At 34.6% G+C, this 14,888-nt stretch overlaps 1 long non-coding RNA gene across 2 annotated transcripts; it reads left to right on the top strand.

Moving 5' to 3' along the window:
- Window positions 1-1,867: 1,867 nt before the first annotated feature.
- LOC148865339 (uncharacterized) lies at window positions 1,868-3,438 on the top strand. Of its 2 annotated transcripts, none has more exons than XR_016110635.1 (4): window positions 1,868-2,046; window positions 2,310-2,364; window positions 2,921-3,036; window positions 3,117-3,438. It is a non-coding gene; the product is annotated as an uncharacterized LOC148865339 (long non-coding RNA). The 2 variants fall into 2 exon arrangements; XR_016110634.1 differs by having other exon boundaries at window positions 1,914-2,046; window positions 2,918-3,036.
- Window positions 3,439-14,888: the final 11,450 nt, after the last annotated feature.

Here is a 14,888-nt window from a genome sequence, read left to right as displayed (position 1 = left end):
TGGTGGAGAGCTACTTGGTGACAAGCTCCCTGGTGGAGAACTACCTAGTGACGAGCTCCCTAGTGGAGAACTGCCTGGTGACGAGCTCCCTGGTGGAGAGCTACTTGGTGATGAGCTCCCTGGTGGAGAACTGCCTGGTGACGAGCTCCCTGGTGGAGAACTGCCTGGTGACGAGCTCCCTGGTGGAGAACTGCCCGGGTGGACTCGTCATTTGACTTGCTCCTAGGTGACTTGTAACTTAGAGGGTGGTGGAGCTCCCTGGTGTAGCGCAACCCGACTGCCCTCTGCATGAGGTGATCTCCTCTCCTTTGTAGGCGGCGGGAGCTGAGGGACCTGCAAGAACTCCATTCTTTCCTCCTCTTTGTAGGCGGTGGGAGCTGAGGAACCTGTGAGAACTGAATCAGAGGACCTGGGGGTGTTTACCCAGCGGGGACTCTTTGATGCCTAAGTTAACATTCTGATTGCAGAGAGCTTGGAGGGAAATGAGAGAGCTAGAGAGCAGGGATTAACTCCATTTTTCCATTCCCTCCCCCCTTGTCTTTGGGGGTCGGAGTCCTTATATAGTGGTGTCCTATCAAATCAGGCGTAACAGCCTCTGTCAAGTCAGGCATAACTGTCTCTATCTCTCTGCTGCGGCCGTTACTGTCAGAGTTGAGGTGGCGGGTGCAGGCGGCTGCTGTAGAGTACGGCTCTGCCAGTCAAGGGACAATTCTCAAGACCGACAGGCACAGCGCCGCTTAGCGAGAGACGTGGGTGCAGGTTTCCGGATCTATCAGGTACAGTTGTCAGGCAGGAGATCTTCCTGCGATACGTCGAGCTGCCCCTAAGTGCCGAGCTGCCTGTAAGTGCCGAGCTGCCCCTAAATGGAGAGCTCTTCGTAAGACGCCAGGCTGCCTGCGGAGTGGCCAGCTGCCTGTGGCGAGTTGCCTATGCCGAGCTACCTGTAAGTGTCGAGCTGACCCTAAGTGGCGAGCTCTTCGTAAGACGCCAGGCTACCTACGGAGTGGCCAGTTGCCTGTGGCAAGCTGCCTATGCCGAGCTACCTGTAAGTGCCGAGCTACCCCTAAGTGGTGAGCTCTTCGTAAGACGCCAGGCTGACTGCGGAGTGGCCAGCTGCCTATGCCGAACTGCCCTAGCTATACCGAGCTGCCTATGCCGAGCTACCCTAGCTGTACCGAACTGCCTATGCCGAGCTACCCAGTCGTCAAGAGGCTGCACTTGGTTTGCATGAGGTGCCAGGTGTCACAATTTCACTAGAGGGCCAAATCCGCCCTCATTAGGCATCAATTCCGAGCTGACACCTACCCCAACAGTACTTTATGCCTATAAATTCTGACCCTGGGTTGAATTGTTTTTCTCCCAACAATTAAATGGTCAGTAGTTCCAGTTGGATTAATCAATTATCATCAAAGCCTTAATCCCCTTTAGCCGGGAAGAAAAAACAGGCTAGCAAATTAAATGGAAAATGATGTCAAATGGATTGAAGATTCTCTAATTCTCCAAGTGCAATGCGTGACATCAATGATAAGGTATTTCGATATACCTTTTGGATGATAGATGTTTTGCGCTAAGTGAGAGAAATAATTCATTCAAATGAATATATTCAATGGTTTGACGGCCATGGTTGTAGCTACTAGCTAGTGCTTCTTTGTTAGCGGAAATGAGGGAAATTGGGAGATGTTGCTAGATTGAGGGCAAATATGATATTTTATGATTTCTTTAAATGACACTCTAGGGATAATTTCATAAATGTATACATTTTTTGCCTGGGTTATGATTAAATTTCTCAAAAGCTCAGGAGCGGTATTTGTTAATAAAGAAACTATAGAAGCGATTTTTATAATTGCCAGAAACTTCAGAGTTGAGAGGAGGTTTTTGTGATTCTCAAAAGTTCAGGGGGCAGCTAGTTTTATCTTCGTAATCGTAAGCCCTCAACCATTACGGAGTATCGAGAGCAACCTCTGAAAAAGCAGAAAGCCTAACAATGGAGACCCTGCAGCACGGAAGTGGGGCGCCCGCGCCTCCTCATGCGACTCACTACCATATGTATAATCATCCTTTTCTCTTCTGCCCTCACCACCACTGTCACCACTACCACCACCACCACCACCACCACCCGTTTTGTAGGCCGAAACCTCACTGTGGATTTCACGTGCTTCCTTTCCACCCATTCTGCCACATCCATTTACGCCCGTGCTTTTCTTCTCCTCCTCCCTTTTTTCCTCTCCCTCTTCCTCTTCCTCTTCCTCCGACACTCTCGAGATTAGTCTCTGAAAAACCTGAACCAGGGTATTCTCTTTCCATTGCAGACAATCAGAAGGTTGTTGGTTCGGAGTCTAAAGAAGCTTACGATTCAGGAGCACTGTAAGTGGGTTCCACCGGGTTTTTCTTTTTTATTTCTTCAATTTATTAATTTAGGCATATTCTTTTAGTTTTCCAGTGTCTGATTTTTCGTGGGCTTGGTTCCTTTGAGACGGTTGTTGCAATCAGTTGGGTTAATTGGGTTCATTTTGGTTTGGATTTTGTGGGTAAGATGTGGATTCAGTTTGTATGTGGTTGTAATTTGCAAGTAAGATTGAAGTGTTTATACATGATTGGTGATTCTCATGATGATTTTGGGTTGCATTTGCTTCGGTTGGCATTTACAATTTTCTTTTTTTTTTCAAGATTAGATGTTGCTTTAATATGCAGAATTGATAAATTTATTGTTTTCATTTCGAAATTGAAGTAGATGTTTGATGAATCAAGTAATATTGCACAGCCAACAAAAAAGACTAGAAGTTAATTGTCAGTATTTCTCAAGGAATGATTTTGTTTCTATTATAAGTTATAACTTTTTTTCTGTTAATTACAAATTTTATTTATCTAACTAATGATAAGGTGCATTGAGCTGTTGTAATGGGTATTTTCCAATAAGTAGGGGACAAGAGGACTTGATGGAAAAATTGGAAGAAGAAGAAGAGGAAGAACCTGTGTTTGTAATGACTGATGAATGGATGGAATTCTTTGCAAAATCTGAAGCAAAAAGGAGACAAGGTGGTTGTTCAACCCTCCTTTTGAACATACAAAATCTATTGAATGAGTTCTTGACAATTATATATGATTCTAATGCACAGAGAAGAAGCAAGCAAAGAACAGAGGCAAAAAGTGACAGACATTCTGAAGCGAACAAGGGCTAAAGGTGACCATTGGAGATACAGTCCATTTCTTATTCTGGAGTCATGATCAAGGATTCCATCTTTTCCTCATCCTTATGTTGTAAATTTTCTTTCTTTAGTTCTAATTGTTAAGCTTGTTAATAGGGCTATTACAGCCAAGAGTTCCTTGTTTCTCAAAAGCTTTCAATGCCTTCACCCTAGTTTTTTGAACAGATGTTATTTTTTAAGTAGCTCAATCATGTAAATTCAAAATTGTAATGAAAAAAAAATGTTTATGCTATGAATCCATTGTCATTTGTATTCATCAATTTGATTTCATTATGATTAAAGGAAATTTACTATTTTCAATTGGTTAATTGAAGTTAATTTATTAGGACCTTAAATTCTTGTTTATAGAAAATGCTGCATTACATCAAACATATAGATGATTATGACTGTAGTTTGATATATGATGAAAAAGAAACTATGACGGTAAATACATGATTCTTGATTTGAAAAGATATTGCTTATTAAAGGTGCTAAACCAATCTCTGTAGATTTCCTTTTGGGGGTGTGGTAAGAGGGTTTACCTCCCCCCACCATTGTATTTTAAACTTTTTCTTAATTAATGTAAGTTTTCTGTTACTGATCCAAGAAAAAAAGGTGTTAAACCAATTTGGATATGATATGCTGTGATTGTCACACATGCTTTATTGATCTACCTCATTTCCACTTGTCAGAAGGATATTTCTATTTCTTTCTATTACACAAGTGAGCTATTTTGACTGGGATGTTTCATTAATTAGTAGCAATTCTGTCCTTAAAGACCTTCATACAATATATATATATATATATATATATATATAGGTTGTGGTGTTTGGTTGCAGCTATAACTATATTACTAATATTTATTAAACTACCTCTTTATTGAAGAATGTACAGAACTTTTGGAACTACTGGAGGTGAATGGATCTTCTGAATAAAAAAAAAACATTCAACTTCTGCTGCAGTTGCTTGGGATCCCAGAATATAACCATGGTTTTAAAAGGGACAGAGGCAAGGTGCTGAAGCATACGCCCCAAGGCAAGATGGAGCCAAGCTGCCTTGCGTCAGGGCCTTGTGTGTGTGTGGCTAGAGACTTGTGCCTCAAATTCTGTGAGGCGTATATCTCACTGCCTCAGGCCTCAATTTGGTGAGGCTTGGTACACCTCATCTGAACATCACCATATTTGTCAAAACAAGACAATTTGAACCCAAAAATCTCTCACAGTATCTTTCCTAGCCCACTGTATGTATTAAACTACCACATGTGAGTATGGATTGCTCCTAGTGCATGATGTCGACCTAGTCTATTGTTTGTTTTGATTCCATTCAACCTTCTATGCCTAGAGTTCTTACAAAAGTCTATCCTTCCTTCTTCTACACCTTTACCAATTTCAACAGTGTCTACCACCTAATGCATCGTGCTACTTCATTTTGGTCTCAATTTCAATCTAAAATCATTTCATTCTGGATGTCTTCATATGTTGAGATTTTGTCTTGATTTGCATTTTCTAAAAGGTTAATTACTGAAAGTACCCCTAAGGTTTCAAAGCCTATTTCAAGTACCCTTAAATTTTTACAAATACCACCCCTTCGTTAATTGTCCATCACATTCTGTTTGCACGCAACACCATGTGACTCTTTAAATTTTTCTAAAACCCAATTTACTTGACTGATGTGGAAAAAATGTAGATTTGGGTTTGGGTTTTAAATTTCAGGTTAGAAGAAAATGATCTATTTCAGTCTCTTACAACTGAAAGCAAACCCAGAATGCCTAAAACCCGAATTTCCAGTCCTAGGGCTGTCAATGGGTCGGGTCTGGGTCAGAACCAGCTGGAACCAGAACCGTAACTGACCCAACATGAAATGTTGAGGACCCGGACCTGATAGGGTTTGTAATTTTTGGACCCAGAACCGAATCAATTGGTTCCTGTGACAATCGGGTCTGACCCGGCAGACCCGATTATAATAAATAAAAAAATGTTTATGTTTAATGTATATATATATATATATATATATATATCGACTTGGGACAAGGTGGAACCATTTCTGAACTGATAGTAATCGGGACCCTATATTAGGACTTGGAACCGATCCACCAGTTCCAGTTCCCGAAATCAGAACCGACCCAATCGGTTTGAGTCTGTTGGGTTGGACCCGACCCATTGACAGTCCTATCCAGTCCTCAAGTGAGGAACAGAGCAACCCCAAACAAGAACAGACTTCAAAGCCACGAAACAAGCAGCTATGCCTCAATGCAGCTTAATGAGAAACCAGTTCATTTGGGAGTCTCAGGGGAGAGTAACCCATAAGTATGGCATTTCCAGATCCATCGTAGCCAGACTGGAGGAAAGAAGGAAAGGGAGTGCAAGAAAATTGACTCCTGTACTTGAATTTCGCCTCTCCAATCCTGCTTTGTCACCCAGGTTGTTTTTGGCTTTCCCCACTAAATTCATTGAGTTGGGGATTACAGAAATTGACTTCCTTAGCTCTGAGCTTGACTCATCTAATGACAGAATGACCCAAGAAGAATCGAAAAAAAAAAAAAAAAAATTAATAATATCTGTACCCCTCCTCAATTGATTTTGGAGAAGATTTAAATGCTAAAAAGCAAAATGAAAGTTTAAGAAGGGAAAAATTTCTTTTTCAACAAAAATCGTGAAAGCTCATTCTATGAAATCTCCAAATTTCAACACTAGTAGGATAAACTTTGATGCCTCTCGTTCTTGTAACGGGAGGTATCCTATTGCAGCTATTGCAAGGAATCGTCGTGGTGAGGTTGTGGACTATAAAGCTTACAATTCGGGGGCTATTTTTATCAATCAGGCTGAGGTTTGGGCAGTTTGGGAGTTGATAATTTGACGACGAACTTCACTAACAATTACATCATCATCAAGGGCGACTCGCTGATGCGGTTAAACGAAGATATTCATTATAGGCACGTGTTCAGGCGGGCTAATCATTAGCTAATTCTGCGCTTTCATTGTCTTATTGTTTGGTTTGGTTGATTACTTGATTTTAGTCAAATAATATTTCGGATCCCTTAGCCTGTGTTTGTTTTAAAGGAAAAAGTAGGGAAAGGAAGGGAAATGTAGCGAAACCTTTACAAACCCTGTATGGGTTTCCTATGTTTTCCTTCCTTTCACTACCTTTTCCTTCAAACCAAACATAGCCATAGTTTTCATTTGCTTGAATGATTTGAGGGGGTGTGCTACCCCCCCGCTTGTATGGCACATTAGGGTTCTATCAAAGAAAAAAATTAAAAGAATGACTTGGAAGGACAATTCATTTGTTTTGAAACATGTGGTCAATAATGAAGAGTTTGAGAATGGAATATGACGGACATGCAAGAAAAATATTATCCAACATGAGCAGATAAACTTATGACCGATTTTAAAGACATGGGACAGCTTATCAAAAATTACAAAGATAACCTAAATTAGCCCAAAAAAGTTGATCCCTGTACACCCCTTGTTTTGCCAAAGTATGTGTCATTACATTTACTGTTCTCTTAACCCACTTGAAATCAAGATTAAAGTATTCGTATCAAATATCGTATTGGACAACTTGGATACATATATATTTTGGAAACGCATGGATATGGGCAAAAAAGTTATGAATATACTAGGAAAATTCTTCAAATTTCATAAATATATTAATAACTCTAAATTTAATGTCAAAATAGCCACAAACAATGTATAAACACATAGGAAATATATATTTTAATAGTTATATATAAAAATATATTATAATTAATATAACGGGATACATAGAAATCATAAAATTTTATTATAATTTTATTGATAATGCATCAATTAAGAGTCCAAGACACATGTTATATAGATTTTTAAAAATTAAAACATGCACAAAACTATTATTATTTTATTTCCTATTAAAGTCCAAGGCACAAAACACACAACTATTATATTTGAATTATAATATCAATTATTTTCTATTTTACTATTTTTCATTTGACATTAACAAAAAGGTCAATTAAAATATTAATTCTCAAATGTTTGATAAACAATATTTTTATTTTTATGAAAATAGATATATTATTATAAAATAGTTGATAATTTATAAAAGTATACAATATTAACTTTAAATATATCAAAAACTTCAAAAGATACATACATATGCAAATTCATAACTTTTAATTACTAAAATAATTTTTATTATTAATATTTTTATTTCTATAAATCTTCTAAAAGAAAAAAAAATCAAATTTTGAAATAAATGTAGATTAGTGGATTTAAATGTTTTATAGTTTAGAATGTTTTATAAACAATACTCTTATTTTTTTGTAAATAATAAATGTTTTTTATTTAATTAAAAACTAAAATATTAATTAATAATTTATAAAAATTTTAAGATAGATATCATGTGCGAATTTATAAAATTTAAGTATTAAAATAATTATTCTATTATTAATATTTTATTTAAATGAATTTCTTGAAATTAAAAACCCATTTTTTGATATAAACATGGATTTGATAAATTTTATACCATTGGTTTATAAAATACTAATTTTGAATATTATTCTTTTTAATTTATAGTTGGATATAAATATCAATTATTTGTTTAAATTCTATGTGAAGTATAGACACTGAAGTTAATAAAAGTTAATTTATTTCATTTATGAGCATAAAATGAAAGGTAACTTAGCGGTTAAAGGTGTGTTTAAGGCTAGATGGTGGACAATGTTTGAATTACGCAACCTCCATTTTTAAATAGAGTGATGCCTATTGTTGAATTAGCATATGATATAGCTTTGTATCAATGTGTATCAGACTGTATTAATTGATATTGTGTGATACACAAAGATATGGTGACATATCGAACCGATATGTACAACTGGCAGGATATACCTCCAGTTGTAACGTATCTTATATTGTTACCATATGATACTAATAAGATACACCTAATATGGGGCATATTGTACCATTACTTTAAACCTTGCTTGAAACTTGCCTCAAGATCCTTTGCTAAGCTCTATTTCTCTAATTCAACTATTTAAACTTCCACACACCTAGATTATTGTCATCCACCCAAAAAATTACCAATTTTGAATTACCTTCTATCTTTAGATTCTTAAACCCCTGCCGCTTTGCCAGTTTTAGACCTTGATGTAAACCTGTTATTTATATTATTTCCCTTACTCTTGTCAGTCCTGAGAATAGGGTTACCAATTTTCCTACATCATCTCGAACACTCCTCCAAATCCTGACAGCCTAGGATTTGCTAAAGAGCTTCCATGAAAGTTAAACATTATTCTGTTAGACTGAGGAGGCTTCTAGTCCAAAACTACTTTGTCTTTCATAGTAGTTAAATTTGCTACTTTGTATTTACTTAGTTTGTTGTTTTGATCTTTATGCCTTCAACAATATCCTCTGTTTTCCTTGACTTTTCATTGATCAGTCTTTCATTTCTTTCCTCCCAGATTGTCCAAATAGTTGTTGCCCTAGCTATATCCATACTAATCTTTCTCTTTCTTTTCTTGCCTAGAAAAACTTGGACTGAACTAAGTAATAAACTCATGTAGAGGGTCCCACCCACAACCAAAGAGAGAAGAGATGTACGACCAAACACAATTTGCAAAGAAGCAAGATAATAGAAAGTGAGGGGTTGTTTCATCATTTGCCTTACATAAGATACATATATGAGAGGACAAGCATTTGTTTGGCCTTTTACTTTGAAGCATATTACAAAGAAAGAAGCACAAGAGAATAACCCAAATGGTGTAGGAATCCAGATCTATTATCATCCACCCTTGAATCTAGGAAGGTTGACCCTAATTTATTTATCAAATCTATCACAAGCCTACATTCTCTATCCCTTATGTCTCTTCTAAAACCAAAATTGCAATTAAAACTTAATGAGGAGATGCTCTAGAAACAAGTAATGGGCTTCTCTTAAAGACTAGAAAGTGAAAAGAGCAAAAGGAATTGAGATTTTAAGGGGGAATTTCCCAACCAAACATCTTCCCAGAAAAAGGACTCTATTACCATTTCTCACATCAAATTTTGTGAAACTAAACAAAGTAAGAAGTACCTCATTAATGGCTTTCCAAGGAGAAGAGGCTAAAGCAAAAAGACAAGACCTTTGCATCCCATCCATTGCCTGAAGCACCATGAATGTTTACTATGACTTTGTGCCACAAATTTTCCTTCTCTTGACTCTTCAGTCTACACACTATTTCTCAGTTCACCAAGTGATATTTCTTTTCCTCCCCCGATTCCCAAAGGAAATGTCTCATGATTTTCTCTAGCTTTTTCATTACTTTGGTTGAAATATGAAAATTAAAGAGAAAATAGGTTGGAAGATCTGCTAGAGTCAATTTAATCATAGTAATCCTTTCCCCTAAAGAAATATAATCCCCCTTCTAGACTGTAAACTTCTTTGTAAATTTCTCCAAAACCAATTTCCAAAAATGTTTAAATTTTGTATTTACACCTGGTGTAAACCTAAATACGTTAAGGGTCAAGAATCTAATTAATACCCCAAACATTCAGCTACAGCTTCTACCTCCTCGTGTAAATTTACCCTAACAAAAAAACTCTTCCCTAAGTTTATTCTCAATTTGGAGCAACATTCAAAATTAGAAATGATCTTTTTTTAATTCCTCCACTAATCCTCAGTTCTTTCGTCATAGAAATTGATAATATCATCTACAAGAGAGAGAGAGAGAGAGAGAGAGAGAGAGAGAGAGAGTCTCCTTGTCTTAAACCCCTCTTTATTGGAAAGAAGTCTATTGACACTCCATTAATCAAAACAAAATATTGGCAAGAACTGATGCGTCCTCTAATTCATTTTTGCCATCTATCTCCAAAATCTAATTTCTCCATAATCTCCAAAAGGAATTATAAGCCTTTTCTAGATATAATTTGCAAAATAAACCTTTCCCCCTTATTATCCTCTTTTCTCTACGTATTCATTTGCAATTAGAATTTGGTTTACTATTTGTCTCCCCTGGACAAAAGCTTTTTGATTTTGTGAAATCATAGTTGACAAAATATTGTTCAATCTTTTTGAAAAGACCTTTGCTAAGATTTTATAGAGGCTTCCCACCAAATTTATTGGTTTATAATGTGTAAAGTTTCTTCTTTGGAATGACTGCAATAAAAGTGGCATTATCACAAGGATCTACTTCTCCTTTAAACCAAAATTCATTAAAGACTTCCAACAAATCATACTTTGATTGTATCAGTGTACATTTGGTAGAAAGCCATAGTGAAACCATATGCTCTTGGAGTTTTTCGAATTGTTCATTCAGAAAATTGCTTCTTTTATCTCTTCCAATGCAAACTTGTCTTTCAGTAGTTCCTTTTGGGATAAAGGCAATCTAACACAATCCTGATCAAGAAAAGGTGGATCTCTTCGCTTCATGTTTCTTCCATAAATGCCTTTAAAGTGATTCACAAAAATTATTACAATTTCCTCCTCCCTTATTAACAATTCTCCTTCAAACTTACACTACAGATGAAGTTTTTTTTTCTTCTTCCATTTGTTAGTGAAAATATCTAGTGTTCCCATCTCCCTTTAAAAGCCATCTACACTATGATTTTTGTCTTCAAGCAATTTTCTCCTTCCTCAAGAGATATTATTTCTATCTTTCTAGAACCCATCTTTCTTTCCTTTCCTCTTCTCATAGGTTCTCAATGATTCTTTCTCATCTAGCTCCTCTGTTCTTTTATGGATTAAGATTTCTTATCTTCTGTCCTCCCAAAATTCTCTTTATTCCATGCTTTTATCCTTTCTTTTACCCTCTTTAACTTTTTGACAAATCTCACTCCCTTTTTTCTTGCATGGTTCCACTTGAATAAAAATCTATCCAATTTTTGAACAAATTGGATTATATTAGAAATTACACCAAGTGAAGAGTGCATACAAGATTTGCAATTCCTTCGATTCCAGAACCTATACCAGATTATTAAACTTCCTCATACTTGTGGTTATACTAAGTTTTAGACTAATTCACTTATTTAAGAATCTAATAACATTAAAATCAGCCCTAAGCACCATGAACCTTGTCAAAGTCCCTTAATATCACTCAACTCTTCCCAAAGAAGGTTCCTTTCCCTATCGGTATTTAGGCCATAAGCATCTGTGAAAGCCCAAAATTTATTATCCTTTTGTCTCTTAATTTTATTGAGATAAAAAGCTGCCCTATCAGTTCCTCTATATAGTCCACCTTTTCATTTTTTCACATTGCCAACAATCCTCCAAATACTTCAAATCTATCTTCTATCCACTTCTAACAATTTTGTTTCTTGGAGGATAACCACATCCAACTTTTCTTTTTTTTAGTAAGTTTCTAATTACACTCCTCTTCGTAGCATTTCCTAAACACCTAAAATTCCAACTTATGATCTTCATTTGAACAACAACACTAAATTCCCCTCTTTTCTAGTCCTCATTCTACTTACATAAGAAGAGGTTGTTGATCAATGGCAGACAAATGTAATGTTATGTTTGCATTCGTTTTAAAGGAGATTCGTTGGATGATTGTCACTTCTTAGACAATATCTTGAGTTTTTATTCAGCCAATTAATAAATTATGTTCGGTTGTTTATTTCTATTGATTTGTTATGAGGTTATGGGTTTTGTATAAACTTGATTCTAATTTGTTTTAGAAGGATTTGAGCAAAACAAGCTTTGTGGTAGTTAACTAGTTTTTGTTTTCTTTACAAAAATATTTAAATATTTTGGGAGGGTTAGAGAAGATTGAACTAGAGTTGAAAGGTTGAGCTGAATGTTTGATCAACTACTAGAAACCAACAAGAATCCTTGAATTTGTCTCTTTTTTGGTTTTGTTGAAGGCTTTCTTAAAGTTGAATCCATTAATTAGTAGCTTGACAATCTCATAAGTTCAAAACCTTGAAGATGGCTTTGTTGATTTGTAGCTTAAGGACGGGTAAAGCTATAAAGTGGATCATATTGCCTTGGATTGGCACAACATACCCCTAGGCCATGTTGGGCTTGGGATTTGAGGCTCGTAGGATAGCACAACATAACATGATAATGTGGGATGTGTTGGAATGACCCACAGGACAACATGGCATGGTCTACATAGTGGCATGACCCGACATGGTATGAAGCTAACCATCGAATAATACAGTCGTTAGGGGTCCCCAATAGCTATTTTCCACTTTTTTTTTTGGTGGGGGGGTTTACAAAAATACCCGCAATAGCTATAAATAGCTAGTTTGAGAGGTATTTGTGTATTTCGGCTTTGGGGGATAAAAATGACTTAAATGCCCCCAACAACTACAAAATGACTAGTTTGGGACATCTTAATAATACCAAAAATACCCCTCTCAACAACTACAAAATGACTAATTTGTAAGGGTATTTTCATTAATTAAATTATTTCCAACTATTATAAATATACTTACCCTCCCCCATTCTCATCACAACAATTTTCATACTCTCATATATTCACATACTCTCAAATACTCTCTTGCTCCCTAATCCCTAATTCTCAACTTTATTCAAGTTTTAGCAAGAAAGGAGCTTGCTCAAGTGTCTCAAATTAGTAATTTGAAAGGCTTAGAAGCTTCATAAGTTGAAACAAAGTTAGGATTCCAGACCAGTAGACTAGGAAATGGTAATAGATTTTTATTTTTTAGGATTTAATATTTTAATTTTTTTTAAATGGCTGATTCTTCCAAAATTTCTTTCCCTACAACTTCAGTTTTGATAATGTCTAATCATAGTACGATAGCACCGATATAGTGGTACTATTGTTGATAGCTACTTCTACTACTACTAGTGTTAGGGGTGGCAAGAGAAAGAGCATCGATGGTTAGAATATGTTTAAAATAGACACTTTTGAGGAAAAGGGAAAAAATTGTTTGCATAAAATGTAGGAGTGGTTTTAGTTATAGCAACAAAGGTGGAACTAACCATTTGGCTAAACACATGGATAGGTATTTGAAAGCAAATAATAATGAAAATCTAATATAAATTGGGCATGGGTTTTCTAGTAATTTTAATTATTTACAAGAAAAAATGAGATAAGAACTAACAAAATATATTACACGTGTTGAACAATCATTTTTATTAGCTAAAGACTTTAAGCATGAAAGATTTTTATAGCAATCTATAAATCCTCAATTTAAAAAAATTCTAGAAATACTATTAGAGCAATTGCTTAACAATTTTTTATTCATATAAACAAAATTTAATGTCTACTTTGTTAAATCTTAATTTTAGAATTTAATTTCTACTTTCTCAAAGGTGTGCCCAATGATTCCAAATATTAAAGACTTGACCTATAGATTCCAAGAATTTTTTTTTTGTTGGATTTGCAAGAGTGCTAATCAGCTGGCTCACAAAATTGTGGTTTTTTGTTCAAATTCCAATAGTTGTTAGAGTTGTGCTACCAATAACCCTCCTTGATTGGAGAATTACCTATTAGCAAATGGTTGACATTTGAATGTTGTTTTGCTCCCATTGATTTACTTTAATAACAACAAAAAAATTCCACTTACATATGATATTTGGACTTCCAAATATAATATTAGTTACATTTGTGTCACAAGGCATTTTATTAATGAATCATGGCTTTTATAAAAAATAATTTTAAGTTTTACAAGACTAGAATGGTCACGTACTGACCCAATAATTATTGCAAGTATTTTAATTACTTTAAATACTTATGGTATTGAAAATAAAGTTATTTCTATTAGTTTTGATAATGCTAGTAATTATGATTCAATTATAAATATTTTAAAATTTTAATTAAAACCATTTTTAAATGAAAAATTATTTCTTATTAGATGTGCATGCCACATTTTAAATTTATGTGTACAAAAAATATTAAATATTATTCCACCTCATATTTCTAAAATTAGAAATTGTATTATGCATATTAGAACTTTTGGAACAAGAAAACAATAATTTAAATATTTATGTCAAAATTATGGAATAAATTATAGAAAATTTGTATTAGATGTTCAACATAGGTGGAAGTCAACCTATTCTATGTTAAATAATTTTATTTCATATAAAGACATTCTTACTAATTTTTGTAATGAGAAAATGCCCCATTTTTACTAATTTTTATGTGTACATGATGGTTTAAGTATTATTTCAGAATATGTTTTGAAAATTAGAAATTGTATTTTATATAAAAAAATATAAAAAATTTATGTTAGATGTCCAATAAAGTGGATGCTATGTTAGAAAGTAGTAATATGGTAACTAAATTTGATTAGGAAATGGGAAATTGCATAAAAGAATTTTTACAAATATTTAATGATTCTATAAACATTTTTTCATGATATTTACTATCCAACTTCCTCTATTTTACTTAATCAATTATATATAAAAGTGATCTTGTAAAAGTACTTCATAAAAGTGATCTTGTAAAAGTACTTTCATAAAAGTTCTTTCGTAAAAGTATTTTTATAAAGTGCTTTTGTAAAATTGCTTTCATAAAAGCACTTTTATAAAAGTGCTTTCAAATGGTATATTTTGAAAATTTGAAAGAAAATGAAGGAAAAAATCATCACTTTTAAGTGTTTATTAGAGAAAAAGACTACCAAACACCCAATATAAAATAAGTGCTTATTTTAAAAAATAAGCACGAAAAAGTTGGGTGCCAAATGCAAATAAGTGCTTATTCAAATAAGCACTTGTTTTTAAGCACTTATTTTTAATTTAAGCACTCCCAAACATGGCCATAGTCAATTGTCAAAAAACTTT

This window comes from Nelumbo lutea, chromosome 3 (assembly GCF_056320005.1).
Source record: "Nelumbo lutea isolate HS-2025 chromosome 3, American lotus-T2T, whole genome shotgun sequence".
Classification (NCBI taxonomy): Eukaryota; Viridiplantae; Streptophyta; class Magnoliopsida; order Proteales; family Nelumbonaceae; genus Nelumbo; species Nelumbo lutea.
This window is presented reverse-complemented; position numbering and strand designations above follow the sequence as displayed.